We start from the raw sequence: 27,401 nt of genomic DNA, 5'->3' as shown, positions 1-27,401 counted from the left end.
GGAGAAGATCTTGTAAACCTCTGACAGGTGAGGCAACACATCACACTCACTCAGTGATACGAATAAAAATGAACTTTTTTAGCAGTGGTGTGAAAATGTGAACTCTTACATGTCTGTTAGTTGAATAAAAAGATCTGTTTGTGATTTTCTGTTTTATCTGATTTTCCTGATGAAATGTTACAAATACTGAAATTAAAACAGATACTCAGAGCAGAGCAAAGACACCACATTAAATACATCTATTTTAAAACCTGTCAAATCTGACACAGTTGAAATAAAATAAAATAGAATAAAATTTATTTGTATAGCACATTTCATGTACAAACAGTTCAAAGTGCTTCACATAAAATAAAAGCATTGCAGCAGGGAGTGGAAGAAGCATTAAAAATACATCAAAGAATATAAAGAGAAACAAATAAAATCATTTAAATTAATTTAAAAACAAGCAACAGTCCAGATAAGTTCAAAGATATCGTGCAGATTTCATGCATAGACACATGAGAACAGAAATGTTTTTAACCTGGATTTAAAAATGTCTCCATTTGGTGAAAGTTTAATCTCCACTGGCAGTTTGTTCCACTTGTTTGCAGCATAACAGCTAAATGCTGCTTCTCCATTAGAAAAAACCTAAAGATTTCTTTTCCGACGGGCTCACCACCCGTGGGAGGGGCCAAGGGGGTCGGTTGCAGTGTGACTTGGGTGGCAGCCGAAGGCGGAGACCTTGGCGGTCTGATCCTCGGCTGCTGAAGCTGGCTCTTGGGACGTGGAGCGTCACCTCTCTGTTGGGGAAGGAGCCTGAGCTGGTGCGCGAGGCTGAGAGGTTCCGGCTACATTTAGTCGGACTCACCTCGACGCACGGCTTGGGCTCCTTTAGAATCTCTTTCACTCTGGAGTTGCCCATGGTGCGCCTGTACATTGGGGTTTACCCCGGTGGACGAGAGGGTAGCCTCCCTCCACCTTAGGGTGGGGGGACGGGTCCTAACTGTTGTTTGATGCGTAAGCACAAACAGCAGATCAGAGTACCCACACTTTTTGGAGTCCCTGGAGGAGGCACAGGAGAGTCATCCTGCAGGAAACTCCCTCGTTCTGCTGGGGGACTTCAAAGTTCACGTGGGCAATGACAGTAGCCGCTTTCGGACAGAGCAGTTCTAAGAACGCCGTTCTAAGAACTGTCCTTCTCCAGGGGAACTGTTTCAGTTTGCATTTGCACATGAGTCGGACCTGATAGGGACTGAAGCCTGATTTATACTCGGAAACCAGGTCGTCTGCGTGTGTGTCGCAGTTAACGCAGACATGCCCCCCCCCTACGCAGACACTCTGGTGCACCTCCCCAAAATTGTAACTCACCGCAGACAGTGCCGCAGACATCGCCGCAGGGAGGAGAGAAAGGAGGCCTCTGATTGGTCAACTCTACATCCGCTCTACACTATGCGTATTTCCGGTTTGCTAACCGGCTGACGCTAACCGTGCTAACCGTGACGATTCTTTCCCTCTCTGCCAGCTCCAGTAGTAGCAATATTTCTTCTATTTCTAGATCGATCAGCTGCATCTCAATCAAAATGCGCATTCGTCCAGTCGCCATTGTTGTTGAATGACCTCCGTAACCGTAACACCCACAACCCTAGCTTGTTCGTGATTGTCCCTCTTGCGTTGTGGCGTGGGATTAACATAGCGCAGACAGCGCTTCAAGGCATAAATCAAAAATAACTGCGTCGTGTCTGCGACAAGCTCACTGCGACACACTGCTGCGAGAGTATACACGAGCCTTGATACGGCGCAGCCGTCTGCGACAGCGACGTGTTACTTTAGCGCCACATTCAACAACAAAACAGAACAAAACAAAACCCGGTAAAAGTAAGGAGAGAAGAAAAAAACACCACCAAGAAGCTAACATGGAGAGCGGGGAGGCCACCGTGTTCATGGTCTGCATGATGGTGATATTAATCATGGACGATCACATCGGGCGTCTAACATGGAGGCTGGAAGAGCTCACAGAGAGAGTCAGGAGACGCAGGATGGAGCGCAGGCCATACTTCTTGGTTTCATGAAGGAAGGAGAGCAGAGCGCCGCAGACAAAGGAGACCATGTGGAGGTTTAACTTATCAAACACGCCAAGGTTGTGTCCGTGTCGTATGAGGAAACATTTCAGCCTGACAACATGATGAGGGGCGGAGCTACCGACCACCAAGGGGCGGAGCTACCAACCACCAAGGGGCGGGGCTACCGACAACCAAACACCTCCGTCAGATGTGTTCCTATAGAACCCAGAACAGACCCAGCTGAGGAGAAGGAGCTGAAATGGTTCCAGGAACTGAAGGCGATGGTCCCAAGTTCCTGTATGTCCAAATGTGGGAGAAAACGGCCCCGTGGATTAAAAGAAGGAACTGCAGAAGGTTCCTACAGTCCGAATGCGGCTAGTGAGACCTGGAAGGGTGTGATTGGGAGGAACGGCACCCCCGATCTGAATCAGAGTGGTGTTCTGTTGTTGGACTTCTGTGCTCGTCATGAACTGTCCATAACGAGCACCATGTTCAGGAATAAGGGTGTCCACATGTGCACATGACACCAGCACACTTTGATCGACTTTGTGGTTGTATCGTCGGACTTGCGGCCGTATGTCCTGGACACTCGGGTGAAGAGAGGGGCGGAGCTGTCAACTGATCACCACCTGGTGGTGAGTTGGCTCCGCTGGTGGGGGAGGAAGCCGGTCAGACCTGGTAGGCACAAACGTACTGTGAGGGTCTGCTGGGAACGTCTGGGAAATTTCCCTGTCAGAATGAGCTTTAACTCCCACCTCTGGGAGAGCTTCAACCGTGTCCCGGGGGAGGTGGGGGACATTGAGTCCAAATGGGCCATGTTCCATGCTTCCATTGTTGAGGTGGCTGACCGGAGCTGTGGCCGTATTGTGGTCGGTGCCTGATGTGGCGTTAACCTACCAAACCTGCTGATGGACACCGGCGGTGAGGGAAGCCGTCAAGCCAAAGCTGGAGTCCTATCTGGCCTATTTGGCCAGTGGGACTCTGGAAGCAAGCGGAATGCAGCCTCGAGGGGTTTCTGAGGCAAAAACCTGGGGGTCGGAGAAGTTTGGTGAGGCCATGGAGAATGACTTCCGGATGACCTTAAAGAGATTCTGGTCCACTAGGGGGGTGTCTTGGGGTGTGCACTGTCAACACCGTGTATGGTTGGGATGGGGCTCTGCTGTTCTCAACTAGGGACGTTGTGAGTCGGTGGGGGGAATACTTTGAGGACCTCCTCAATCCCACCGACACGCCTTACGATGAGGAAGCAGAGTCGGGCAGCTCGGATGTGGGGCCTCCCATTTCAGGGGCTGAGGTTGCCGAGGTGGTAAAAAAGCTCCTCGGTGGCCCCGGAGGTGGATGAGGTCCGCCTGGAGTTCCTCAAGGCTCTGGATTTTGTAGGGCTGTTATTGACTGTTTTATAATTGGCTGTTTTATCATTGGCTGGTTTATCATTAGCTGTTTTATCATTGGCTGTTTATTAATTGGCTGTTTTCTTGTCACTTCATCTTAGAAACACTGATCTTTCAGCCTCATGTGCACATTGAATGATTCCTCATTATAACACAGAGAAATACTGTTTTTTTCCCCACAGGTTTGAGGACTAGAAGAAAGTCAGACTATTCTAACATGGAGGTGAATGTTTTTTAATTCTTTGTTGAACAATTGCTCATGTAAAATTGAAATAAATCAGTCAAGCTGAGATGGAACAGTTTGCAGAGTTCTCCAAAAATCACAAAGAAAGAAGGTGAATTCAGATTTGTATGTGAAAAGTGACACAAAACTGTTGACTGAGAGGTTCAGAGTGGAGCGCTGTAAGGATTTCCCACCACAGAGTAGCTGCCTGAAAGTGCTTTTTATGATGCATTTCATTTGAGGAAAATACATGTTTGCTCTTCAGAACGTCACCTATGAGAACTGCACTCCACCTACATGTGAGGACTCCACCTACCAGAGCCTCGATCCTGCCAGCAGGGACCAGAACCAGGTCTACTCCACACTCACAGAACACCTATGAGACTGTGGATTCAGAGCTGGATTCTGTTTCTGTGGGTCTGTTTCTGCTGCAACCTGAAGAAAACTGCATTCAAAGGCTGAAATCCACTCAGAAAACTCACAAGCAAAAAATGGGACTCTGTTGTGGATTTCCATTTGTTTCAGCCTCACGTGCTTTTAAACTGAAGATGTAAGTACTGAAGATGGTCTGTGTCTGGTTTCTACAGCTTTTCTTTTTCTTTTAAAGGATCTAAAGATTAAATCTCAAACTCCAGCTGATGATCTACAGATAGACCCAATAAGAGCAGCGATTTGTTGATCAGTGATAAACCTTTTGGGAAAATAGATCCCAACCATGTGTGATGGTCTGTCTCCACTCTTCTTTATGTTTTATTTGTTTAATCTCTGTCATTAATGATGGGTTTCACTGATACTTCCTGTTTTACTTTGAAAGGGTTGTAGTTTTTGCATTTCTGGTAGCTCTTCTTCCTGTTTGTTTTCTGCTTCACCTCTGTTCAGTTACCCCCTGACCTGGTCGGCCTCTCTGGTACTGCCCTCCAATGGTTCGGTTCTTATCTCACAGATAGAAAATTCCTCCTAAGTTTGGACACATGTTCCTCAAGGATCCATGAAATTAAATGTGGTGTGCCCCAGGGCTCTATTTTAGGCCCCGTACTTTTTAACTTGTACATGCTCCCACTCGGAAATGTGCCCAGGAGGCATGGTATCAATTTCCACCGCTATGCAGATGACACACAGCTGTACATACCCATGTCTCCTGATGACACAGGGCCAATTGATGCCCTTTTAAAATGTGTCTTAGGCATCAGTTCCTGGATGGCAGAAAACGTCTTACAGCTCAACCAGGACAAGACTGAGGTTTTAATTATCTATTCTAAGGCTTTTTCTGTTAGCTGTTTCCTGTTGTTATTTTATCCATTTCTTTATTTGATGTTCTTAGCCTTTGTAGTTTTATGCTTTTATTCCATATTCCCAGTGTTTCCTCAGTGGAGGCTGTGATCGGCTCTGGCTGGGATGTCTCTGACTCGTGGTGAACATCGGCTTGGCCAGGTGGGGGGTCTGCGGCAGTGCTCCACTGCTGTGGGCCCCTCGCTGGCCTTTAGCTCGGTGTACAACTGGGTGGAGGCGTCCTGGTTGTGGGCCGTGAGCAGCACCCAGTGCAGATGGCCTCCTGTGATGGTGTTTCCTGACCTGGCTCCTCTGTATTCAGTCGCACGTTTCTAAGTTTATTTTAGTTGTGTGTATGTGCTGTGGTGGGGATGGGGGCTTCTTTTAAACATGTATAGCACTTTGTGCTACGTTTTTTAACGTCTGAAAAGGGCTTTATAGATAAAGTTTGATTGATTGATCAGCTGTAAATGCTCCCTGCTTTTCTTTTTTTCCCAACATTATCTTTATTGAGTTTAACATGTTTCCAAAACACACATATATTCAGAAATAAAAGTGCTCTCATATCCTAGGAGACATCAGGGGCAAAGTTATTATCCAATATTCAAATTGTCCTTCCTTGTAAGTCAGATATTTATCAGATAATATAGAGCAACACTTAGTACAAGTATAAAACCAAAACCAAAGCAAAAAAAAAGAAAAGAAAAGAAACAACAACAACCAGAACAGTAAACGTTTCTTTATCTTGTCAAGAATAAGCCCATATTATTTCGCTATTGTACCTATATGGTTCAAAAATACAGATTCAGATGTACAATCCATACAGAATAAAAAATATCACAAGAAAATAAATCACAGAAAGGACTACCAACAACTACGCCTCTTCGTCTTCGTTACCCACATTACTTAAATCTACACTCTCCATATATTCTATAAAGGGACCCCAAATGTTTTGAAATAGTGATATTTTCTCTCTTATAATGTAAGTTATCTTCTCCATGGGTAAAGTTGTGGATATTTCCTTAACCCAGTTGATGATTTTTGGTTTACTGGTACTCCTCCAATGAGATTGCTATGACTCTTTTTGCCAGCAGTAAACACAAGTCCAGGGCAGTGATTATTTTTCTAGACATGCGGTGTCTATCAGGATATAAACCTAGAATAAATAGATTTGGGTCAAGAACTAATTTTATACCTAGTATAGTTTCTAAAGCTTGTTTAATCTCCCGCCAGAACTGTTGGACTTTACTGCATTCCCAGACACAGTGGAAGAACGTCCCCTTCTCCTCTCCACACCTGACACACAGGTCTGGGATGGTATCGTTATATTTACTAAGTTTTTCTGGTGTTACATACGTCCTCATTAGCCAATTGTATTGGAGTACTTTAAGACGAGTATTGGTAGTTTGTATTTGTGCTTCAGCACATACTTTTTCCCAGTCCTCGGAGGTCAAGTCCTCCTGTAAATTTTCCCTCCAGGCATCAAGTTTCTTCAAAGAAGACTCAGAGGATCCTTCTGCTAATATGTTATATATCTTGGATATAATTCCCTTTCCAGAGCAATCTTTTTTCATTTCCGTTTCCAAAGTGGAGAGCGGGGGGATCGACAAACACTGGTTTTGAGATGATCTAATAAAGTTTCTCACCTGCAGATATTTAAATGTTTGCGTGGAATATCATACTTCGTAATCAACTCTTCAAATGACATCAAAATCCCACCATCTGGTCCCATGAGATCTCCTATTGTCTTTAAACCTTTTTCAGCCCACTTTTTAAAACCAGGGTCTGCTCTGCCTGGAGGGAAAAACTGGTTACCCCATATTGGGATGAAGCGTGACAGAGAGGAGGGTTCACCTAAATATTTCTCTAAATAAACCTGATACCAAATTATAATCATATTTCTGACTATAGGATTTTTTGTCTTTTTTTTCAACATTTTGACTTTTGCTGAGTATATCTATTGAGGGAGAGGGAGAGGCACTGAGCAGTTTTCGATTTTCATCCAAGGTGGGAGGGGCTTATCTGTAAAATAATACATCATAGTTCTCAGTTGAGCTGCCCAATAATACCAAAGTGGGTTGGGGCACTTAAGGCCTCCTCGATCATACGGTAGGTACAAGAGTGATAAAAGTAGTCTCGGTCGTCTATTATTCCACAAAAAACGTACAAAAATTTTCTTCAGGAGTGGGAATAAATTAACAGGAGGTGGCAATGGGATGTTCTGAAACAAATACAGAAGTTTGGGCATTATATTTCATTTAAGACCATTAATTCTTGCTATAAGTGATTAAAGCTATGGTAGGTAATCCTAGAGAGCTAGCAAGAGAGCTAGCAAGATTCAAAAGTGTCCCCTCCTCTAAGCTCCACCCCCCCCTCCCCATTCCGTCAGTGCTTCCTCCAAAGCCGGTAGAACCGCATGCGCACACGGAGCAGGGAGCTGACAGAGGGGGGCGTAGGCAGAAAGCAGAGGCATCTGATTGGTTTTTTGTAGGCGCTCCAATCCGAGATCAGCGTCCCGCTGATCTCGGATTGGTCAGCTTTTTCTCAGTCCTGCAGCTGCCACAGAGGTCTGATTATTTTCGTCCCTTTTTCTAAATACATCTTGTATAGATTTCTCTCAGGATAGACGGACCATTTCACCCAGTATTACAAAATGTGTTTCTGAACAGGATTACCTACCATGTCTTTAAGGCAAGGAGTTCCATCTATCCATAGAGGAAGTAATTGAATCTATCATGGGGTTGTAGTTAACTTGAACAATGTCTCTTATACATGGTACTATCCTAATTCCCAAATATGTGAAACAGTCGATCTTTTTGAATTGGAAGGAGTTTTCGGCATTATTTCTTTCTTCCGAGTTAAGTGACATTAATGAAGATTTGTCTTTGTTTACTTTATATCCTGATATCCTTCCAAATGTGTTTATTAGATCTAACAGGGCCGGAATAGAATTTTTAATTTGTCCAAGAAGAGAATGACGTCATCAGCAAACAAAGCAATTCTGTGTTCCTGTTGGCCTACTGACATACCAGTTATGTTTTCATGAGACCGCACTGCAATGGCAAACGGTTCAATTGCTAGAATAAATAATAAGGGGGACAAAGGACACCCCTGCCTACATCCCCGTTTGATTTTGAATGATTTAGATGTAATTCCATTTGTTATTATTTCAGCATATGATTCGTTATATAAAAGTTTAACCCACCGACAAAAATTATCCCCACAGCCAAATCTTTTTTAACATTTCAAATAAATAGGGCCACTCAACTCTATCAAAGGCCTTTTTGGCATCCAATGATAGCAAAGCAGAGTCTGGTTTTTCTTCCCGATTATGAAGAATATCCAACACTCGTCTCACATTATGAAATCCCTGTCTACCTACAATAAACCCATTCTGGTCACAATCAATTATGCCTGGTAAAATTCGCTCCAGCCTTCTAGCCAAAATTTTACAAAGTATTTTTACATCCACATTAAGAAGACTTATTGGTCTTGGGTTTTCACATTTGTTGCAAGTTTTACCAGGTTTGGGCAGTAGAGTTATCAGAGCTCCTCTTAGTGAAACAGGGAGGATTCCTTTTTTAAATGAGTCTGAGAACATTTCGAAAAGAGGGGAAAAGCAATTTATCTTTAAATTTTTTATAAATTTCTGTCGGCAGCCCATCTGGGCCTGGGGTTTTGCCTGTTTTCAAATGATCGATCGCTATAGATATTTCCTCCTTAGTTATAGCTGCCCCAAGATCAGCACCTATAAATCTCGCAATGTTAGGTATTTGGAGGGTATCTAAGTGCTTCCCCTGCTGACCCCCAGCTGCTATTGCTTCTTCTAATCCAAATCCACTGACTGGACTTTACTGCCTCATCTGACACTTCCTTCACTATTTTCCTCACACTCTGTCCACTTGAGACAACAGACTTTGCAACAAATCCTCTACATCCTACTTCCATGAAGCAATGTTTCTGTGATGTTGCATTGACTTTGCTAGTGATGTTACCTCCAACACCGAAGCTCCAAAGCACGCTTCAAACTCGACAGGGTAGATGGGCGGAGCTTTGAATGTTTGCCGCGATTCAGTGTATTCAAGATGGCCGAAGCCCCGGTTCAATGTCCCCGTTCTACACATATTATACGTTACGAACGGCTCTCGTTTTTTGTTATTCAGAGTTTTGGATTATTCTCTCATGGAGCAACCATCGAGGAAGCGTTCCTAAGTGTGGGAATATTTCGAGCCAAACAGTTCCTGGTCACACCAGCCTCCTCTGTTCTCTGTGAAAGAGTATTTTCCAAAACTGGAGAAATTGTCTCATAAAATAAAGAAACCGGTTGAGCACTTCTACTGAGCAAAAACTACTTTTCTTGAATAAAAACACCTGAAGTAACCCTCTTTATTACACCAAACACACTCCCAAAGAAAATATGAATGACAAACCAAAGATTTTCACATTGTTTTTAAATTATTATTGTTTCATGGGTAAAATCAATCTTTAATGAGGTACTAAAATCACATATGTACAACACACATACATACATAAGTGTTATTATATTGTTATTATATACACAAGAGATGCATCACATTCTCAGGGCTTCATTTGGTGCAACAATCGTTACTGCCAGTAGATGTCAGCCAAGGGAATTGAATGAAGCTTCAGGTAGTGAACCACTTTATAACACAATGGTTCAAAATAATTCAGTGCTTCAAAAAGCCTCATTTTGCCATCACTCGTCTTTGCACTGAAACTGACAGCTGGAGATTCAGCTAATATCCAGTAGGGGGCAGCCTAATATAACAGCAGCCAATTTATTCTTCACAAGAATGTTTTGTTGGACCAATTGAGTCCTGAGAAGTCATTGATTAGGTAAGAGTTTAACAAGTTAAAAGGGCTTTTGGAGCATTTATTTGTCACATTCATTATGTTCGTTGTCATGTGAAAGGTTATAATAAAGGTTGGTTAAAACATCCGTATGAAAGAGTTTGTGCTCATTCAAACATATTTTGATGAACGGCTGAAATACTAACTGTTTTCACATTTCTTATCATGCACATTTCTTTTATTTCACAGATAATAAACAATCGATATCGGCTAAGAGGCCAAATTATTATTTGTAACATCGGTATCAGCCCACAGTTTTCCATGAAAACACTCCATCAGTTTCCTTTCTCCTCTACGACCCTCCTGCTCCTGGTTTTCCAACTCTTCCTTTGTGGTTTTCAGGACTTTTGTCTCTACCTGCTGTGCGTGTTGGACCTGCATCTTGTGATAAACTTTCCCCTGTTTTGTGTCCCGTTGATGGGGTCAAACCTGCAGCTGTAATAAACAGCGAGCTGTTGATCCCTCTTTGAGAAGTTCTTCTTGTTCTATGATGTTAAACAGCTCTAACAGAACCGTTTCCAATAATGTTTGGATACTTTAAAAAAAAAAGAAAACAATATCTTTTTTCATATTTCCTGCCATCAACATGTTTTCAAAGGTTGGGACAGGAGCTTGTTAACCACTGTGATGCAGCTCTTCTTCCAACCACACATGGATGTCTTTTTATGATGAACTGATGGGTCAGGAACCGATGCTTTTACAACTTTTGATCTCTCATCTTGAACCATTTGCAGGATGCTGCAGTTTTGCTTGGCTTGCTTCCTTCCACTGGTGCTTTTCCTCCAAGCCCCGCCAAAATGTTCACCAACTGGATCCCCATGGGGGCTGGTGGCCCCCTCCTGGCTGGGGGGCCGGGGTCGTGCATATCCTGGGTCCTCCCTTATGGCTTGGGTACGCCCCCTTTGCCCTGCGTCCCGGGGGTGGGGTGCTACCCTCCAAACCACACCCGCTGGGCTGCTGCTTGGCTGGTGTCTTTCCTGGACTCTGGGCTGGTCCTTTTTCCTGTTGCCCCTGGGATGGGGGGGGGGGGGGGGGGCTCATTCCCTGTCTGGCTCTGTTGCTGGTAGGGTCTATCCCGTCCTTTTGTGTTCCACTGTCCACTGGCCAGACTGTCCGGCGGCCCCTCCCTCCCACCGACAGGTTTTTGGGTTGTCTGGGATCCATCCCTTGAGGGAGGGGGCTCTGTCACGTCCATGGGATTTTCTCCATGTTTTTAGTTCTTTTGTGTTTCATCATGTTTTAGGTTATGTCATGTCTTAGTTTTTAAGTTCATGTTTAGTTCTTAAGTTCTGCCACGTTTTAGTTTTGCCATTGTTTTCCCCACAGTTTCTGTTTCCTCAGTCCCCATGTTCAGGTCATTAGTTCATTCACTTCACCTGTCGATTCTCTCAGCTGCATCCATTCACTCATCAGTTCCCTCAGTATTTAGTTTCCTGGTTTCTCACAGTCTGTGTAAATTCCTTTCACCATTCACCCGTCACAACACCAAGCTAAGCTAAGTTAAGTTACACCAAGTTACACCAAGTTACACCAAGTTTGTTTTTTGTTTTTTTCCACAGTCTAGTTGTTGTCATCCGGCTCAGCCGCGATTTATGTTAACCTTGTTTTTTGAAAATAAATCAGCTGTGATATTTAACCCCCACAGAACAAACGTGATCAACAGTTTTTACGTAAAGTGACACATAAATGAGTCAGCAGCTGACGTACAGACTGATGGAGGAAGGAGGAGTGATGTGTTGTCGTGGTTACAGGAGGAAGTCCTTCAGTTAGGGAAGTGAAGAGCGAAGAGAGGCAGCAGGAAACCATCAGAGCCTCAACATGGGCGTCCATCACACTTTGTTCTGCTTCTTCTTGCTCTGTGAGTACATTTATTTTTATTTATTTCACTCTCAGTCTCACCGTACGTTTGTTCATATGATTAAACATCAGGACTGGAGTCATGTTGAGTGGTTTTAATGGATAAATTCACATTTTTAAACAGAAGCCTCATATTTATTCATGTGTTTTTACTTGTGGAATTTATTTCTGATACGGAAACTGTTTTATTAGTTATCCCAGTCATTTCTTTGAGGCTCGTGTTAACAGTGAACAGATGGAGCATTTGACTTTGTGTTCGGACTTGAGTATTTGTTACTTCCTCAAAATAAGCTGCGAGTCATTGTGGTTGTTGAGCTCTCAGTGGTTTGCGTCTCACGTTCGAACCTTTAGTGTGTTCCATTCCTCCTGCTGAAGCTTTCCAATGATCTCACTGTTTCTTAGTTAAAATGAGATGTCCAGCTCATGTTTTGTGTCTCAGTGACAGAAAGTTTCCTCCATGTTGTGTTTGGACAGAAAATGTTGGGATAAAACTGTTGATGCTTTATGTTTTCTGCAGCTCTGCAGGCTGGAAACAGCAGCTCTGTTAACGGACTGGAACATTTCTATGAAGTCATTGGAGAGGACATCTCAATCAAATGCCCCTTTACTTCATCTGGAACATGGAAGTTCTTCTGCAGAGAAAGCTGTGAAGGAGAAAAAAAACTCATTCAAACTGATCAAACCACAGCTCAAAACGGACGATACAGGATTGATTATAACTATGAAACTTCTGTTTTGTCTGTGAGCATCGAACAACTGACCACGTCTGACTCAGGACGGTACCGGTGTGGTTTGAGCAGATCTTCAACCCGATTTTCCAAAGGAGAGTTTAAACTCATTGTTGCAGACGGTGAGTTTCTATTCAAGCTGCAGAAAAGCGTCGGTTCTCACTGACAGCTGCTGATGTTTTAAACAACCTGATATTTTATGCTTCATATCAAAGTGCTCAAAGTGATAAATGCTCGTTTCATGTTGAGGAAAAAGTGTAAGTATTGAGCTGTTGTTCTCCTCTTTACCTGCCATCACATCCTTGGATGAACTGATTGTTGTATTTAAATGACACAGAGGTCAGTCCAATACTCTGCAGAGGGGGACATTATGAAGCAGCGACTCTTTAAAGATCCACTTCCTGTCGCTGCTGGATGAGCTGTTAGAGCCACAGACTGATTGAACTGTGTGATACTGATTAAAGGGATAGTTCGCCTCTTTTGACATGAAGCTGTGTAACATCCCATATCAGCAACATCATTTCTGAACATCTTCTTACCCCCTGCTGCGTCCTGTGAGCAGAGTTCCAGCCTCGTTTTGGTGTTGACGAAGGTAGTCCGGCTAGTTGGCTGGGGTTTAAAAAATAAAGCGTCTTGCTTCATAAAACAGACCGTGCAGACCGAGCAGCAAACACCGTAACAGGCGCGTCTGTCGGCAGGCGGCAGCAGGCAGGGATATGAAGGGAGAGAAAATAGGGCCAAGAGATTGTGAGCTCTGACTTTTTCCTGGAGAAACATTTTGTGATGCAAATGTATTACTCTTTTGAACGCATATTGTTTTAAGAAGCAAAACGCTTTATTTTTTAAACCCCAGCCAACTAGCCGGACTACCTTCATCAACACCAAAACGAGGCTGGAACTCTGCTCACAGGACGCAGCAGGGGGTAAGAAGATGTTCATAAATGATGTTGCTGATATGGGATGTCATACAGCTTCATGTCAAAAGAGGCGAACTGTCCCTTTAAAGTGATCAGACTGCATCATCTTCAGCACAGAAAGTAACTCCTGCTTGTTTTCCTTCTTTAACAGCTCTGCTAAAAGGAACCCAGGAAGAAGCCTTCTATAGAGAAGCTGGAAGCTCTCTGACAGTCGGATGTTCCTTTAACTTCGATGGAAGCACAAAGTCCTTCTGCAGAGGAGAATGTGAAGAAAAGATTCTTGTTCAGACAGATGGTGACAGAGCTCAAAGAGACAGATACAGTATTGGATATGAAGACGCAACATTTGGAGGAGTTCTGTATGTGACCATCACACAGCTGACCCCGTCTGACTCAGGACGGTACAGATGTTATCTGAAAAGAACTTTTAAAGATGAATATACAGACTTTAGCATCACGGTCACAGATGGTGAGTTTTTACTGAATCAAAATGCTCTGAATGTCTCTGGAAGATTAAAACATGTTTTATCATCAGTCACTGACAGCTGCTTGTAAACTACCTGATGTGCTGTTTAATACAACAATCCTGCTAATTGTATTTTCCACCAGCTGTAACGTCCATCTTTATTCCAATAACAATGAAACAAACTACAACAAGCATGTTTTTTTAGATTAAAAGATTTAAAGTACTATTTGATTATTTTCTCCCAAAATCAACTCAAGCAGCATTTACATTTGAAGCTCATTTAATTTCTTTTTATGTTTCATCTTGTTTTTGCTTTATTATAGTCTGTTTGTTTCCTTTGTGGCAGCTCCATCAGCTTCTACACCAACGACCACACAGAGTTTCAGCTCCAGATCAGGAAGCTCCGCCCCTTCAGCCTCCTCTGGAACAGCTGACCAGTCTGTACCGCCTCAGCATGAAGGAACAACATCTACAGGTACATCCACACGCTGTCTGATAGATTAAAGCTTGTATTTGAATCAGTTTCTGTGTCCTACTGTAAGACTTTTGTTCACCATCAGCCAAAGATGGGTGTTTTTCTCAGTCTTGCTTTCATGTCGCTGAAGAACCTCCAACTCAAACCGAACCCGTAACTCAGTCTCTACGTGGCAAAGTGGAACTGCACAGGTCTCCTGAATACTGTTTATGTTGGATCTGAATTGGATTTTGATGTATGACGTGTTAACACAGCCATTTGTTATGTGGATATACCGTGTGTGCGTTCCCTCTGCAGCCATATAGCCTGTGATTAATTAGCTGATTTAGCAGGAGGCGTCAGAGTAAAACAACTTGTCAAACTTCTGCAGATGTGCGGCTGATTGTGGGTCTGACTGTGGCTGTCACAGTCATCCTGTTATCAGTGGCTCTGCTGGTGTTCTGCAGGAGAAGATCTTGTAAACCTCTGACAGGTGAGGCAACACATCACACTCACTCAGTGATACGAATAAAAATGAACTTTTTTAGCAGTGGTGTGAAAATGTGAACTCTTACATGTCTGTTAGTTGAATAAAAAGATCTGTTTGTGATTTTCTGTTTTATCTGATTTTCCTGATGAAATGTTACAAATACTGAAATTAAAGCAGATACTCAGAGCAGAGCAAAGACACCACATTAAATACATTTATTTTAAAACCTGTCAAATCTGACACAGTTGAAATAAAATAAAATAGAATAAAATTTATTTGTATAGCACATTTCATGTACAAACAGTTCAAAGTGCTTCACATAAAATAAAAGCATTGCAGCAGGGAGTGGAAGAAGCATTAAAAATACATAAAAGAATATAAAGAGAAACAAATAAAATCATTTAAATTAATTTAAAAACAAGCAACAGTCCAGATAAGTTCAAAGATATCGTGCAGATTTCATGCATAGACACATGAGAACAGAAATGTTTTTAACCTGGATTTAAAAATGTCTCCATTTGGTGAAAGTTTAATCTCCACTGGCAGTTTGTTCCACTTGTTTGCAGCATAACAGCTAAATGCTGCTTCTCCATTAGAAAAAACCTAAAGATTTCTTTTCCGACGGGCTCACCACCCGTGGGAGGGGCCAAGGGGGTCGGTTGCAGTGTGACTTGGGTGGCAGCCGAAGGCGGAGACCTTGGCGGTCTGATCCTCGGCTGCTGAAGCTGGCTCTTGGGACGTGGAGCGTCACCTCTCTGTTGGGGAAGGAGCCTGAGCTGGTGTGCGAGGCTGAGAGGTTCCGGCTACATTTAGTCGGACTCACCTCGACGCACGGCTTGGGCTCCTTTAGAATCTCTTTCACTCTGGAGTTGCCCATGGTGCTCCTGTACATTGGGGTTTACCCCGGTGGACGAGAGGGTAGCCTCCCTCCACCTTAGGGTGGGGGGACGGGTCCTAACTGTTGTTTGATGCGTAAGCACAAACAGCAGATCAGAGTACCCACACTTTTTGGAGTCCCTGGAGGAGGCACAGGAGAGTCATCCTGCAGGAAACTCCCTCGTTCTGCTGGGGGACTTCAAAGTTCACGTGGGCAATGACAGTAGCCGCTTTCGGACAGAGCAGTTCTAAGAACGCCGTTCTAAGAACTGTCCTTCTCCAGGGGAACTGTTTCAGTTTGCATTTGCACATGAGTCGGACCTGATAGGGACTGAAGCCTGATTTATACTCGGAAACCAGGTCGTCTGCGTGTGTGTCGCAGTTAACGCAGACATGCCCCCCCCCTACGCAGACACTCTGGTGCACCTCCCCAAAATTGTAACTCACCGCAGACAGTGCCGCAGACATCGCCAGGGCCGTATTAAGTCAATGTGGTGCCCCTGGGCACTAAACCTCAAGTGCCCCTAGGCTACATTTTCAAACGTATTCATTCAAAATCAGTAACAATTAAAGCAGCATCCATCAATATACAGTATGTAGGATTATTCAAATATCTCCATTTAAAACCAATCAATTCAATTCACTATCAATCCAAACAGCATCCATATATTGAAATGTACAGATTCAAAATGTGTATCAATTCGAAGAGCATTTGTCTATACTGAAATATATTATCAATTCAAAGAGCATCCACCTATGCAGCTCTAACAACACTCCTATTATCCAGGGGGACGTCATTGCCACAGCCGTCCCAGAGCACCATAAGTTGTCTCCCCGGAATGCCAAACCACGCACACTTAAAAACTTAATCAGGGTGCTTGCTTTTTTTCCAAAACAAAATTCCAGACTTTTTTTCCCCAAAACCTTAACTTTATGTACTTGTAACTTGTGTGCCTACTTCATTGGTTGAGATTGTACCAACTGTGTTTATTAGAAATGTTCATTTTTATAGGCTAGTATTCAATGAACAAATGTATTATTTACAGTAAATTATGCTTTTACTGATGAAAACGTTTCAAAACATGAAAATCACAAGTACATGAATTTCACATCAAACAAGTGTCACAAAAACTATCTATAAAAAAATGAATGGATGGATGAATGTATGTAGAATTCAGTCTCTTCACTCACATCTCATCCCATTAGGCTAATACAGTACGTGAGCAGTTAGTAAAATTATAGTTTTATAGCCTACCTTCCTATTTCTCATTTCCCAATGCCTTTGAGCATACTGTAAAATTCTACCATACATTTATTTTCCATCCTTTATTAAGACTTTCACACAAAATTCAAGACTTTTCAAGGTCTGGAAAACAGTGCTTCAAAATTCCATACTTATTAAGACTTTCAAGACTTGCGCAAGCACCCTGTTAATCACGGCCACAATGCGTCGCAACACCTCTCTCCAATACTACATCCTCTTTTTGTTGTCTGAGAACAACATCAACCGTACCGCATTCCGTGACCTCCTGAGAAGTGCGAGCAGAGCAGACACTCGCGGTGGCTTGCGCTCTTCTCATGGGCTGTGACTCTGTCCGGGTGTTTCCAGTCACTGTAAAATGCTGCCCGGCCAGACATTTACACGCAAAAAAAATACACCATGCCGGTTGAAGGGGAATAGATTAGCCAATCTCTAGACACTGACTGTTTGTTCGGCAGCTGGCATTGGAAGAGATCGTTTGTAAGAAACCTGGTTTTCTTACCGTCGTGCCGTGCTGATGCTGCATATTTAGCCGCCCGGTTGTGGTAGATGGTGGGACCGTTAGCAATAGCCAGCTGGTTGTCAGCAGTTGTCGATGTTTTTATAAAGAAACGATCTAACACTGGAACATTTTTAATTGCCGCTAAACGCCTGGAGTCTTTCTCTTTTTTTATTTGTCTCTTGCACAACCACTTAATTGATGTCTATCCATTTATTTTTTATTTTTACCGCGTTTTTTTTTAAAAACATGATGCATTTCACCATAGGTGGACTGGCTCAACTGACAGGTTGAGGGAGGGGGGTTAATGTTCACATTAGGCCACTATTGCTCAGAATTATGATATATCGTTGCTGTTCTTATCACATTAGTTTTAATAATGAATTTTATATGAATATTTATGTCAAGTGTCAAGTGTAACCATTTTAAGTACAAACATTCATGAAAAAACTATTTTTAAAGTTTGTCATGTGGTGCCCCCCCACTGGCTGTGAATGGTTGGTGCCCCTGGGCACTGTGCCGCTGGCCCATATAGTTAATCCGGCCTTGACATCGCCGCAGGGAGGAGAGAAAGGAGGCCTCTGATTGGTCAACTCTACATCCGCTCTACACTATGCGTATTTCCGGTTTGCTAACCGGCTGACGCTAACCGTGCTAACCGTGACGATTCTTTCCCTCTCTGCCAGCTCCAGTAGTAGCAATATTTCTTCTATTTCTAGATCGATCAGCTGCATCTCAATCAAAATGCGCATTCGTCCAGTCGCCATTGTTGTTGAATGACCTCCGTAACCGTAACACCCACAACCCTAGCTTGTTCGTGATTGTCCCTCTTGCGTTGTGGCGTGGGATTAACATAGCGCAGACAGCGCTTCAAGGCATAAATCAAAAATAACTGCGTCGTGTCTGCGACAAGCTCACTGCGACACACTGCTGCGAAGTATACACGAGCCTTGATGCGGCGCAGCCGTCTGCGACAGCGACGTGTTACTTTAGCGCCACATTCAACAACAAAACAGAACAAAACAAAACCCGGTAAAAGTAAGGAGAGAAGAAAAAAACACCACCAAGAAGCTAACATGGAGAGCGGGGAGGCCACCGTGTTCATGGTCTGCATGATGGTGATATTAATCATGGACGATCACATCGGGCGTCTAACATGGAGGCTGGAAGAGCTCACAGAGAGAGTCAGGAGACGCAGGATGGAGCGCAGGCCATACTTCTTGGTTTCATGAAGGAAGGAGAGCAGAGCGCCGCAGACAAAGGAGACCACGTGGAGGTTTAACTTATTAAACACGCCAAGGTTGTGTCCGTGTCGTATGAGGAAACATTTCAGCCTGACAACATGATGAGGGGCGGAGCTACCGACCACCAAGGGGCGGAGCTACCAACCACCAAGGGGCGGAGCTACCAACCACCAAGGGGCGGGGCTACCGACAACCAAACACCTCCGTCAGATGTGTTCCTATAGAACCCAGAACAGACCCAGCTGAGGAGAAGGAGCTGAAATGGTTCCAGGAACTGAAGGCGATGGTCCCAAGTTCCTGTATGTCCAAATGTGGGAGAAAACGGCCCCGTGGATTAAAAGAAGGAACTGCAGAAGGTTCCTACAGTCCGAATGCGGCTAGTGAGACCTGGAAGGGCGTGATTGGGAGGAACGGCCCCCCCGATCTGAATCAGAGTGGTGTTCTGTTGTTGGACTTCTGTGCTCGTCATGGACTGTCCATAACGAGCACCATGTTCAGGCATAAGGGTGTCCACATGTGCACATGACACCAGCACACTTTGATCGACTTTGTGGTTGTATCGTCGGACTTGCGGCCGTATGTCCTGGACACTCGGGTGAAGAGAGGGGCGGAGCTGTCAACTGATCACCACCTGGTGGTGAGTTGGCTCCGCTGGTGGGGGAGGAAGCCGGTCAGACCTGGTAGGCACAAACGTACTGTGAGGGTCTGCTGGGAACGTCTGGGAAATTTCCCTGTCAGAATGAGCTTTAACTCCCACCTCTGGGAGAGCTTCAACCGTGTCCCGGGGGAGGTGGGGGACATTGAGTCCAAATGGGCCATGTTCCATGCTTCCATTGTTGAGGTGGCTGACCGGAGCTGTGGCCGTATTGTGGTCGGTGCCTGATGTGGCGTTAACCTACCAAACCTGCTGATGGACACCGGCGGTGAGGGAAGCCGTCAAGCCAAAGCTGGAGTCCTATCTGGCCTATTTGGCCAGTGGGACTCTGGAAGCAAGCGGAATGCAGCCTCGAGGGGTTTCTGAGGCAAAAACCTGGGGGTCGGAGAAGTTCGGCGAGGCCATGGAGAATGACTTCCGGATGACCTTAAAGAGATTCTGGTCCACCAGGGGGGTGTCTTGGGGTGTGCACTGTCAACACCGTGTATGGTTGGGATGGGGCTCTGCTGTTCTCAACTAGGGACGTTGTGAGTCGGTGGGGGGAATACTTTGAGGACCTCCTCAATCCCACCGACACGCCTTACGATGAGGAAGCAGAGTCGGGCAGCTCGGACGTGGGGCCTCCCATTTCTGGGGCTGAGGTTGCCGAGGTGGTAAAAAAGCTCCTCGGTGGCAAGGCCCCGGGGGTGGATGAGGTCCGCCTGGAGTTCCTCAAGGCTCTGGATTTTGTAGGGCTGTTATTGACTGTTTTATAATTGGCTGTTTTATCATTGGCTGGTTTATCATTGGCTGGTTTATCATTGGCTGTTTTATCATTGGCTGGTTTATCATTAGCTGTTTTATCATTGGCTGTTTATTAATTGGCTGTTTTCTTGTCACTTCATCTTAGAAACACTGATCTTTCAGCCTCGTGTGCACATTGAATGATTCCTCATTATAACACAGAGAAATACTTTTTTTTTTCCCCACAGGTTTGAGGACTAGAAGAAAGTCAGACAATTCTAACATGGAGGTGAATGTTTTTTAATTCTTTGTTGAACAATTGCTCATGTAAAATTGAAATAAATCAGTCAAGCTGAGATGGAACAGTTTGCAGAGTTCTCCAAAAATCACAAAGAAAGAAGGTGAATTCAGATTTGTATGTGAAAAGTGACACAAAACTGTTGACTGAGAGGTTCAGAGTGGAGCGCTGTGAGGATTTCCCATCACAGAGTAGCTGCCTGAAAGTGCTTTTTATGATGCATTTCATTTGAGGAAAATACATGTTTGCTCTTCAGAACGTCACCTATGAGAACTGCACTCCACCTACATGTGAGGACTCCACCTACCAGAGCCTCGATCCTGCCAGCAGGGACCAGAACCAGGTCTACTCCACACTCACAGAACACCTATGAGACTGTGGATTCAGAGCTGGATTCTGTTTCTGTGGGTCTGTTTCTGCTGCAACCTGAAGAAAACTGCATTCAAAGGCTGAAATCCACTTAGAAAACTCACAAGCAAAAAATGGGACTCTGTTGTGGATTTCCATTTGTTTCAGCCTCACGTGCTTTTAAACTGAAGATGTAAGTACTGAAGATGGTCTGTGTCTGGTTTCTACAGCTTTTCTTTTTCTTTTAAAGGATCTAAAGATTAAATCTCAAACTCCAGCTGATGATCTACAGATAGACCCAATAAGAGCAGCGATTTGTTGATCAGTGATAAACCTTTTGGGAAAATAGATCCCAACCATGTGTGATGGTCTGTCTCCACTCTTCTTTTTGTTTCATTTGTTTAATCTCTGTCATTAATGATGGGTTTCACTGATACTTCCTGTTTTACTTTGAAAGGGTTGTAGTTTTTGCATTTCTGGTAGCTCTTCTTCCTGTTTGTTTTCTGCTTCACCTGTGTTCAGTTACCCCCTGACCTGGTCGGCCTCTCTGGTACTGCCCTCCAATGGTTCGGTTCTTATCTCACAGATAGAAAATTCCTCCTAAGTTTGGACACATGTTCCTCAAGGATCCATGAAATTAAATGTGGTGTGCCCCAGGGCTCTATTTTAGGCCCTATACTTTTTAACTTGTACATGCTCCCACTCGGAAATGTGCCCAGGAGGCATGGTATCAATTTCCACCGCTATGCAGATGACACACAGCTCTACATACCCATGTCTCCTGATGACACTGGGCCAATTGATGCCCTTTTTAAATGTGTCTTAGACATCAGTTTTTGGATGGCAGAAAACGTCTTACAGCTCAACCAGGACAAGACTGAGGTTTTAATTATCTATTCTAAGGCTTTTTCTGTTAGCTGTTTCCTGTTGTTATTTTATCCATTTCTTTATTTGATGTTCTTAGCCTTTGTAGTTTTATGCTTTTATTCCATATTCCCAGTGTTTCCTCGGTGGGGGCTGTGATCGGCTCTGGCTGGGATGCCTCTGACTCGTGGTGAACATCGGCTTGGCCAGGTGGGGGGTCTGCGGCAGTGCTCCACTGCTGTGGGCCCCTCGCTGGCCTTGAGCTCGGTGTGCAACGGGGTGGAGGCGTCCTGGTTGTGGGCCGTGAGCAGCACCCAGTGCAGATGGCTTCCTGTGATGGTGTTTCCTGAGCTGGCTCCTCTGTATTCAGCCGCACGTTTCTAAGTTTATTTTATTTGTGTGTATGTGCTGGGGTGGGGATGGGGGCTGCTTTTAAACATGTATAGCAATTTGTGCTACGTTTTTAACGTCTGAAAAGTGCTTTATAAATAAAGTTTGATTGATTGATCAGCTGTAAATGCTCCCTGCTTTTCAACCGGCCTATCAGCAGAAAGGATATTCATTCAAGGTAAACACAAGAAACTTGTGCTAAAGGAAAAAAAAAGAAAAATGGACCAGACTCAGTGAATAATTCCCTATAATCCCTATAATATAGACCAGTGAGCAGTGCTGACCAACATATCATTGGGGTCATCAGGTGGGAACCTCCTTTCATCAGTATTTCGTCTAGTTGGGCCCACGACATCTCCAGGAGGCTAGACAGTGGCTGTGTTTGAAACCGCCTACTACATACTACATACTTGAAAACGGCATACTCATCGATCAGACAGTATGCAGAGCGTTTACACACAGTGCACTTCACTCCTGCCCGAGCCGAAATCAGCCGGCCTGAAAAGCTGATTTCGCTTAACCCTCTAGACCCCATAGCGGCCGCCGCCGGCCGGCATGAAAATACACGTCTTACTACGGGAAAATGATGTTGCTGAACTGTAACTACACACTTCACTAGTTCACAACAGCTTAATGAACAGATTGTTGTATTAAAATATATATGTTTGTATTCAATTATTTCGAGATATTGTCATGTTTTTGAGGGATTTCTCTTGGCCGCAGTTGAGACTGATATGAGAGCGGAGGTTCTGCGTTTGGGCGCAGCTTCACTAGCCGGCTAATTGTGCTATCTACTGTAGTTATGTTTGATATTAGTTTGCAGTGTGCCAAGTATTACTTTGTAGCTACCAGCTTCGTTCATTATCACTCGATTACCTCAGCCACTCAATTCAAGAAAATCAAGATCAAGAAAATGACAGCTCCGAAAAGACCGCGGATGTTTACCTGGCAATTTGCACCGGTTCGCAATTGTCCGACTCGGATTTCAGTGACACGAACGTAAGTTGTAAATGTGATTTAGATAGATATACACCCTAAATTTGAGACGTAGTGGCCTGTCACCTACAGCCGTTTTGATTAGCCATGCTAACTCCAGCTGATTTATCGTTAGTTATTTGCGAGCTTGCCGGTCAGTATCCTTCAACAGAGCATACTACAGACTACACCTACACCACGCTACACCTAAACTAAGAGATAATAAAGCAAAGATGATGATGATCATTACCTTATCTGTTGGTTACCATTGAAGATCCCGAAATAGTAGTAATAATTTACAAATCCAAGTCCTTCCTTATTGTAGCGATGTAATCCAGTGACAGTGCTAGCAAGAGCAACTCGAAACGCTGAACTCCGGAGAGGAAATGTCTAACGAAACTGTAGATTTTTTTTTAAAGTCTAACTCCTTGTTTGCTACTGGTAATCTAACTACCTGCCTGGTATAAGTAGCCTACACATATTTCCCGGTTTATGTAGGCGCCTATCAACAAACATTTCAAGTGATGTCGTGCCTGATTATAATGCGAGAATTTCAAACCGGACCTGTCACCATCATTCGTCCACCAAGTGATAGCCCCAGCATTTAGGTTGCCAGAGTTAGACTACGATCAACTCGATCTTATAAATGTAATTGTGCAAACGTATTTGAAATACTTAATACATTTTGTGGAAAATTGTTTGTGGTAGTCTTGTCATGGTACTGTAGTGAAGTTCTGAAGTGGGCCCAAACTTTTTTTCTCTGAGGAAGGTTACCAAATAGCTGCCCCTATTTCTCTGCATTATAGCCTATCGTCTATTATAATAATAATAACAATAATAACTTTGTTTTATATAGCGCTTTTCAAGATACCCAAGGTCGCTTTACATTACATGTAGGCATGTGTGTAAATGTGTGTGTGTGTGTGTGTGTGTGTGTGTGTGTGTGTGTGTGTGTGTGTGTATGGCAGGGGGTGAGGGGGGAAATTACACTGAATTTCAATAAAAACAAATTTCATTACATTCACTTTACTCTCATTTTATTATTACTGAGGTCGTTCAGAATCACCTGAGATGTTGATATGTTATGCAAAATAATACTTAAATATGCCTACAGTACTATAACTATCCATTTCAAGTTAAAAAGAGGAGTGAATATTTGTTAAGTCTCAAAATATCCTTTTTGATACAGTTCAATGGTCGTCTATGGAATACATGAATGAATAATTCCTAAAGGATCACATATCATTTAAAAGAGCCATTTCCAATCTTTAAATAGAAAGAAACTTACAATGAACACTTGTCATTAGTTTTCAAGTTATTCTTGGTTATTTGAAATGTTTCTCAAATTGCCCATTTCTTTCGGAATTCTCAGGAATCTGGAGCATTGTTGTAAAATTCTGTTGGGGTCTAGAGGGTTAAGCAATAAACTCTGTAAATATATAACTTTAGCAACATTTGAAACATTTTCAGGCGAGAAAGTAGTCGTTTAGACCCCCAAGGTGTTGAAAATCTGACAAAATACCGGCTATTTACAATTTTGTTCCCACGAATTCGGCGCTACTAAAGCTAGCCGCAGTGAGCAACGCACTTCCGGTTATGCCGTTTTGACTGCTCTCGTCCCGTTAACGGAATTTGACCGTTCAAATGGCGATGGGCGACATCACGTTACGTTGCATTTTGGGTAGTTTGAGTGTGACAAGTAACCTCATGATGAATACTCAACATTTCGGCGAATCTAGTATGCATCTAGTATACATCCGGGAACTTAAAAAAGTATGACTAGTAGGAATAGTAGGAGAAGTAGGCGGTTTCGAACACAGCCAGTGATCACGTCCCAGAGTCACCCCCCTAATGCCAGCCATCACTGCTCCTCCCCTGCTGGGCCCCCAGCTGCTATTGCTTCTTCCAATCCAAATCCACTGACTGGACTTTACTGCCTCATCTGACACTTCCTTCACTATTTTCCTCACACTCTGTCCACTTACACCCAGCTCCCTCAACAATGAGACAACAGATTTTGCAACAAATCCTCTACATCCTACTTCCATGAAGTGATGTTTCTGTGATGTTGCATTGACTTTGCTTGTGATGTTACCTCCAACACCGAAGCTTCGAAGCACGCTTCAAACTCGACAGGGTAGTTATAGTGAAGCCGTGGGCCGGAGTTTGCTTCATGTGACGTCACTGATGACGTTCGAACAACTTCACTGCTTCATTCAGACCGAGTCAGCTGACTGCTTCGAGTTGGTGGGCGGAGCCTTGAACGTTTGCCGTGATTCAGTGTATTCAAGATGGCCGAAGCCCCGGTTCATGTCCCCGTTCTACACGTATTATACGTTACGAACGGCTCTCGTTTTTTGATATTCAGAGTTTTGGATTATTCCCACACTCCCAAAGAAAATATGAATGACAAACCAAAGATTTTCACATTGTTTTTAAATTATTAGTATTTTTTCATGGGTAAAATCAAAATTTAATGAGGTACTAAAAACACATATGTACAACACACATACATACATAAGTGTTATTATAGTGTTATTATATACACAAGAGATGCATCACATTCGCAGGGCTTCATTTGGTGCAACAATCGTTACTGCCAGTAGATGTCAGCCAAGGGAATTGAATGAAGCTTCGGGTGGTGAACCACTTTATGACACAATGGTTCAAAATGATTCAGAGCTTCAAAAAGTCTCATTTTACCATCACTCGACTTTGCCCTGAAACTGACAGCTGCAGATTCATCTAATGTCCAGTAGGGGACAGCCTAATATAACAGCAGCCAATTTATTCTTCACAAGAATGTTTTGTTGGACCAATCGAGTCCTGAGAAGTCATTGATTAGGTAAGAGTTTAACAAGTTAAAAGGGCTTTTGGAGCATTTATTTTTCACATTCATTTTGTTCGTTGTCATGTGAAAGGTTATAATAAAGGTTGGTTAAAACATCCGTATGAAAGAGTTTGTGCTCATTCAAACATATTGTGATGAAGGGCTGAAATACTAACTGTTTTCACATTTCTTATCATGCACATTTCTTTTATTTCACAGATAATAAACAATCGATATTGGCTAAGAGGCCAAATTATTATTTGTAACATCGGTATCGGCCCACAGTTTCACATGAAAACACTCCATCAGTTTCCTTTCTCCTCTACGACCCTCCTGCTCCTGGTTTTCCACCTCTTCCTTTCTGGTTTTCAGGACTTTTGTCACCTGTATGTTTCTGCCTGCTGTGCGTGTTGGACCTGCATTTTGTGATAAACTTTCCCCTGTTTTGTGTCCCGTTGATGGGGTCAAACCTGCAGGTGTAATAAACAGCGAGCTGTGGCCTCTGTGGGGTCAGGAGGTTGAGTTCCTTCCTTCACATCGCCGGAAAACTGGCCGTCCGCCAGACCGCCTCCGGTTTCGAGCCCCTCCCTCCCTCCCTCCCACCCAGAGGTTTTTGGGTTGTCTGGGATCCATCCCTTGAGGGATTTATCATGTTTTAGGTTATGTCATGTCTTAGTTTTTAAGTTCATGTTTAGTTCTTAAGTTTTGCCATTGTTTTCCCCACAGTTTCTGTTTCCTCAGTCCCCATGTTCAGGTCATTAGTTCATTCACTTCACCTGTCGATTCTCTCAGCTGCATCCATTCACTCATCAGTTCCCTCAGTATTTAGTTTCCTGGTTTCTCACAGTCTGTGTGAATTCCTTTCACCATTCACCCATCACGAAGCCAAGTTACACCAAGTTATACCAAGTTACACCAAGTTACACCAAGTTATACCAAGTTATACCAAGTTATACCAAGTTATACCAAGTTATACCAAGTTATACCAAGTTACACCAAGTTACACCAAGTTATACCAAGTTATACCAAGTTGCACCAAGTTACACCAAGTTACACCAAGTTATACCAAGTTATACCAAGTTATACCAAGTTACACCAAGTTACACCAAGTTACACCAAGTTATACCAAGTTATACCAAGTTGCACCAAGTTACACCAAGTTACACCAAGTTACACCAAGTTATACCAAGTTATACCAAGTTATACCAAGTTTGTTTTTTGTTTTTCTCCACAGTCTAGTTCTTGTCATCCGGCTCAGCCGCGATTTATGTTAACCTTGTTTTTTGAAAATAAATCAGTTTGCTTTTTGAAAAGTCTGCATCCGTGTCCTTCCACGCCTCGCACTTCCACCCACCCTGACACAAGGTTAAATTGCACATATAAGAAAAATTGTTTCTTGCCAGACCTGAGCACCAAACCACTGATAAATATGCAGACAGTGGAACAAAAAACAAAGTCTTATCAGCTGTGATATTTAACCCCCACAGAACAAAAGTGATCAACAGTTTTTACGTAAAGTGACACATAAATGAGTCAGCAGCTGACGTACAGACTGATGGAGGGAGGAGGAGTGATGTGTTGTCGTGGTTACAGGAGGAAGTCCTTCAGTTAGGGAAGTGAAGAGCGAAGAGAGGCAGCAGGAAACCATCAGAGCCTCAACATGGGCGTCCATCACACTTTGTTCTGCTTCTTCTTGCTCTGTGAGTACATTTATTTTTATTTATTTCACTCT

At 43.5% G+C, this 27,401-nt stretch overlaps 1 long non-coding RNA gene across 1 annotated transcript; it reads left to right on the top strand.

Moving 5' to 3' along the window:
• The first annotated feature begins 14,113 nt into the window (after positions 1–14,113).
• LOC142390156 (uncharacterized) lies at positions 14,114–20,250 on the top strand. The gene is made up of 3 exons (XR_012770429.1): positions 14,114–14,237; positions 14,608–14,709; positions 20,213–20,250. It is a non-coding gene; the product is annotated as an uncharacterized LOC142390156 (long non-coding RNA).
• The last annotated feature ends 7,151 nt before the right edge of the window (positions 20,251–27,401 follow it).

This window comes from Odontesthes bonariensis, chromosome 10, assembly GCF_027942865.1.
Source record: "Odontesthes bonariensis isolate fOdoBon6 chromosome 10, fOdoBon6.hap1, whole genome shotgun sequence".
Lineage (NCBI taxonomy): Eukaryota > Metazoa > Chordata > Actinopteri > Atheriniformes > Atherinopsidae > Odontesthes > Odontesthes bonariensis.
Note: the sequence above shows the minus strand (reverse complement) of the source record. Positions and strands in the feature narration are given on the sequence as shown.